This window comes from Amblyomma americanum, chromosome 3 (assembly GCF_052857255.1).
Source record: "Amblyomma americanum isolate KBUSLIRL-KWMA chromosome 3, ASM5285725v1, whole genome shotgun sequence".
In the NCBI taxonomy this organism is placed as follows: domain Eukaryota; kingdom Metazoa; phylum Arthropoda; class Arachnida; order Ixodida; family Ixodidae; genus Amblyomma; species Amblyomma americanum.
In genome coordinates, this window is record NC_135499.1 from 70,329,309 (window position 1) to 70,335,029 (window position 5,721).

Below are 5,721 nucleotides of genomic sequence, written 5' to 3' on the forward strand. Positions count from 1 at the left end.
AGCCTAGCATATGTATTATTCTTACTATTCAAAAGTGCATATGCATCTGCTCTCGAGCATCGCTTCGATTGAATTATATCTAGCAGGCTTTGTTCGTCAGTTCGCTTCAAACAGTTGACATAATCGCCTGAGTGGTTGAACCTGCAGAGACAACACTGGGGATGATCAGAGGCGCAGCTGCCATCCGAATGCCCTTCTCCACAAACACGGCAGCGTATCGCCGATTTACACGCTTTACCACTGTGACCGACAACAGTTGGTGCATTGAATTGGACGGGGTTGCAGGGGATCCACACGATACACTATTAGCCAGACCTTGAGCTCAGAAGGTCAGGAGGAGCCAGCAAATGAAGTTATAACTGATTCTGTCGCTACACGCACACCATTTATTTCTCTACTGCACCGGTAGACAGAAAGAACACCCACACCTGCATCCTGAAACTACTCCAAGATTTCCTGCGGGGAAGATGCTGAGTCCACTCCACGAACAATACCTTTGGAGAATGCGATTTGTTCATAGATGAATGCTTTCACCGCTAATGACTGAAATATTTTGCACTAGAGCAGGTATGTGACGCAAGCAAGGTAATAGGACTTGAAAACAATGCCTCTATGGCCGAACGGTCGCACCTTAGACATCTGGAGGTAGTGGCTAGTTAGTGACCTTAGCTCCTGCTGAAAAACCTTCGTGGTTTAGAGGTTTTCATCTTGACCATTCCCTCACCGATCGGCACGCGATCCACCAGGATAACGTCAATTCCATTTTTCCGATAAAGGCCCAGCGGCAAGCTTTGGGTGGGCAATTGGCAAAGCAGGCTGCCGACTCTCCGTCCGGAGTGGTCATTGACATACCTGAGCCAACCGCGCCTTCAAGTGAACATTAACCGCGCCTAGGAAGAAGTGTGTCCCTGCTAAAGTGGCTGCACATCGGTCTTCAGAAAAACCTCGCCATCCACGTAAATACGTGCCCTAATTGAAGAGGAGTGCATCCTCGCCTTCTGAAGAAGCTCCGGACGTCCTTTCACCGTCTCAGGCTTCCTGGGAACGATGCATGATTGCAGCTGAGCTGGGCACTGACGCTAGTCTCAGTTCCTCTGTTGCCACGCTGGCGGAGGTAGCTCTGCCGGCGTCTCTCGTGGCAGCACCTGTCACGCGGTGGACACCTGATCCGCGGCGCCAGGTCCAGCTTTGTGCTCGTGGTTCATAGGCAGATGCACCCCCCCCCCTGCCTTCCTGAAATGCCGAACTGCTCGTAAGGGATCTGTCCCCAGGGCCAATGGCCATCAACTCTACACTTCCGGATGGGCCTCAAACCGCACGGCATGGTGAACCGGGCATTCCAATGAAATCATCGGCACCTCTACCCGTGCTAAAGTGCCCTCGTGCAACTCACAAGCGTCCCTCAAACGACAGCCAACCGATTCCATCTTCCGCAAGTGATTGCTCCAAAGGTAAGCGCACTTGCGTTACGATCGAGAACTTGGTGGAGCGTACACCCGGATCGTCTTCTTACAAAGCGAACATTAAATCACTGGCCAACAAAAAGCTTCACGGCTACACTAAACAAGGTTTTACAAGTTAACTTGGACGCGTGCCACGGAACCAAAGGTTTTCAGGGCTTCACTGTCAGGACAAAGTCCAACACCATTGCAGTCTGGCTTCCGACTCTGCCTTAGAACGGCTGCAAACGCTCACCAGTATTTCACTAACAAGCGAAATCTTAGTGCCAGTACAAGCGTATTTAGTTGAAGGTTCCGACTTGCAGCGCTGAGTCGTCATCAACGTCGATATCACTGAGGATCAAACTGCACTCCAGCGTGAGCTGTACTGTCCCACGCACCGTGTCCTCCAGGCCCGACGCACGGGAAAGAGACGGTCTTGCATAGTCACCTTTCAAGGCCCTCTGACACTACCAGCCCGTCTGTACTATTATGGCTGTATTTTACGGCCTCGACCATATAAACCGAGTGCGGTATATTGCTATAACTGCTTCCGTACTGGGCATATGCGCAAATCCTTCCCCTTCACTGTTGCCGGTGAAGGTACATCGGAAAGGAAAGTGCCTTATCGATGCGGCCTTTGTAAATCCGACGACCACGGCATAACACCTCCGAGCTGTGCAACAAAACAAATGGCAACACAAAAGGCTCGTCATCGAATGACTAAGCAGTGGCCAATGCATGACAGTATACTTCATTGCAGACTTCCAATCGGTTCGGAGCTCTCCAGTGGGATGACGACGAGTGGCCGGAGCTCCCTGAGCACACCTTGCTTGACCCTTCAGCTCAGCAGCCTTCTAACGATACTGTGCGAAAAGAACGCCTCCGAAAACAGCCAACACAGCAGCGCAGTTTGCCTGAACTACCGCAGGACGATATGCCCGCAGTCGACGATCAAATCTCACGCCATGGAGCGGTGGTCACCAAGCTCCGCAACACCGTGAGCTGCTCGCTCAATGTAGACGGGCAGCGGAATCATCCGCCACATGTATCAATGGCCCAGCAACATCGCCTTCCTGCCGCCCTCCAGCGTCATTTCCTGCCGCCTCTTCCCAGATTACCGCAATGTCACTGGACAACTCCGTGACTTCTTTGCTCCGGTTTATGGTCAACAAGCTGTCCAACCTGACGTACATGATTCTACAGCGCTTGGGCTAGTAACAAGAAATGGCAAGTTCCAGTCGTGCTGGTGTACTGCAGTGGAACTGCAGAGGCATTTCCACGAAGATGGGAGAGCTCAAAGCTCGACTACAAATTCACAAGCTCCAGGTATGGGCCATGTTGCTACCGGAAACAAACGCCTTGCCATCGATTCCAGGCTTCTGTGCCTACATGTCTCCTTCAATGATAGACCGTCGTGTACAAACTGCTGCTTCCCCGGGGAAGGTGGCGGCGTATGTGGACTCACGTTTTCCGCATGTACGCCTCGCTCTCGAAAACTGGTGCACGTCGTATGAAGAGGTAATGGCAGTGGCTTCGAAATTTAAGAAGGGAACCGTTGTGGTCGTTTCATTTTACGTTTGACCAACCGGTGGTGCTTCCTCCCGTATTAATCTTGGCTGGTTAATAAGTGCCCGGAGGCAGGATCCCGGGCGTCCTATTTTAGTCGGAGGTGACTTTAACGCCCCTCAACAGGATAGGGGGTACCCCACTTCAAGTCCTCGTGGCAGGCGTGTGCGGGACGCCTTCATGGATGCCCAATTTGTGTACTGGCACATGGAGCCAGACTGCTTGGGAAGTGACCATGACCCTATCATCATCGGTCTTCACACTTCAAATTTCCGACCTTTACGCCACTAATGTTTTGTGATCAACTCGGACAGTTTTCGCTCCTGTCTGGACAATCTCTCCATAGATTCTTCGCCAATCCTTGTTGAGCACATACAAACCGCGCTAAACAATGCTACAACTACCACCTGGACTGATGCTGGTCGACCGGCACCAGACCTTGACCTTCTTAACTTTTGGGTGGCATTCCGTCAATCTGAGCTGGCTGCTACGCGAGACCCTTCTTCGTCGCAGGCACGTACGCGATAGCGCTATCTTACAGCTAAGGCACGCAAATATGAACGCGACCTCTCTCGACGGCAGTGGCATGCGTGGTGTGAACAGTTTTCTGCAAAATCCTCGAATGCTTCTCTCTGGCCTACATTCCGTAGAAAGTAACGCGGTTGCCGTTCGACTGACGCAGCAGCAACCGCATGCTTTGCGGCTAACTTGTCGCCAGATTATTTCGCCAAAGAAGCAGCGCGTAAGGTTTTCCCAAAATACGATGCGGTGCTCTCTATAGCCGCTAGTTTAAATATGGCAGGCATCCCAGCGCCTGTATACCAAGTGCCATCTGATGTCAACGCAGATGGAATTGCGCGTCCGTTCTCTATGCCTGAGTTGCTGGCAGCAATAGATGATGCGAAACGGAAAACAGCGCCCGGCCCGGACAATATTCACTACGAGGTGTACAAGAACCTGAGTAGCGCTGCACTCTCTCAACTACTACACACCATAAACAAAGTATGGCCGGATGGCGTCATGCCCGAGAGCTGAAAATCCGCTGTGCTGATTCCAATCCCGAAACCAGGAAAGCCTCCAACGGACCTTGCAAACTTGCGACCTCTCTCCTTAACTCCTACGCTGTGCAAGCTGGCAGAGAAAATGCTAGCCACACGATTGTCATGGTGGATAGAGCAGCACGGTTTTTATCAGCCCGCACAAATCGGCTTTCGTCCATATATTCGTAAAGAGGACAGGTCGGCTGTCTTGGAATCTGCAGCTTCGTCATCTACCCGCAGCCGCAATGTGCGTATCGTTTTAGCCATGGACGTTGAAAAGGCATATGACATCAGTCATGCAGCCATTCTGAACTCCATTGACATGCTTCATCTCCCTCTGAGAGTGCATAGTTTTGTTGAATCATTTTTGGAAGGCGGAAAATTTGCAATACGCCCCAGCGGCGAAGCTGTCGGATCATTTGTCCCTCTCTGCGTCGTGCCCCAGGGATCAGTATTGTCGCCGACATTATTTAATATTGCTTTCATCCCGCTGGCTTGGCGCTTACATGACATCCGTGGCATAAAATTCAGTACGCTGACGACATCACGGTATGGAGTACTCACCACGATCTCCGTACTTAGGAAGCTGCCCTTCAATCTGCCTTGGATGTTACCTCTAATTACGCATCATCCATCGGACTTAAGCTATCCGTGCATAAGACAACATACACGTCAGTCGCCAAAAGCTGGGGGACACCATAAACTTGCTGCAAGTCCAACCCGTCTTTCTCTATCAGGTACCCCACTACAGGAAAGTCCGAGTGTAAAAATCCTTGGCTTAATGATTCACCAATCAGGATCAGCGACTGAATGGCTTTCTCAGACAAAAAGGCAAACTATTCAGACTTTGGGTTTGATTAGAAGAATTGCCCCTAAAACTGGTGGCGCAGGCTCGTTCGTTGCACGGCAATTGGTGAGGGCAGTTCTGCAGCCACGTATTGTTTATCAAGCCCAGTTTCAACATCTTACAGCAGCCCAATGGGATCGCCTTGAAGCCGTGGACCGAGAGGCTATGAGGACCATTACGTACCTTCCACGCATCACACCGGTCATAGCTTTACAAGAGAATGCGCAGCTCAATACCATTGATGAGTTGGTGCAGCAGCGCCGTGATGTGCGCAGCCTTAAGGACGGTCTATCCCACTCCACGCATGCACTGAGGATTGCAACGTCACACTCCATTCTTCAGCCGCCAACGCCGATTCTTGCCCCATGAAAGTTTGTACAGCTCAGCGACAAAAAGCCAACAGATAATCGCCGACCAACATCTGGTAATTCGGCATCGTTGCTTCGCCAGAAGTTTGAGGAACAAGATGCTTGCCTGCCTGAAGGATCCATTCTTGTCTACTCAGACGCAAGCATGCAAGCCTGCGAAGCAACAACAGCAATTTTAGCCCGTGCAGACCTGCGCTGAATGAAACCTCTAGGTTTCAGCTTACGGTACCCCCTTCGTCGTTTTGTGCTGAGCTCGTTGCAGTTCGAGAAACACTCTGCTCCGTGGCCGGTATAACTATGCTAACTGCGGCCCGCGTTGTCATCTGCACTGACGCCCTTCAAGTTTTCCGGTGGATACGACGTGTTAGCCGCGGTCCAACGATGTGCCAGGACATGCACCGGCACGCGGCACGCATCGCGCAGCCAGTACATATTAAGTGGGTCCCACGGGATCTGCT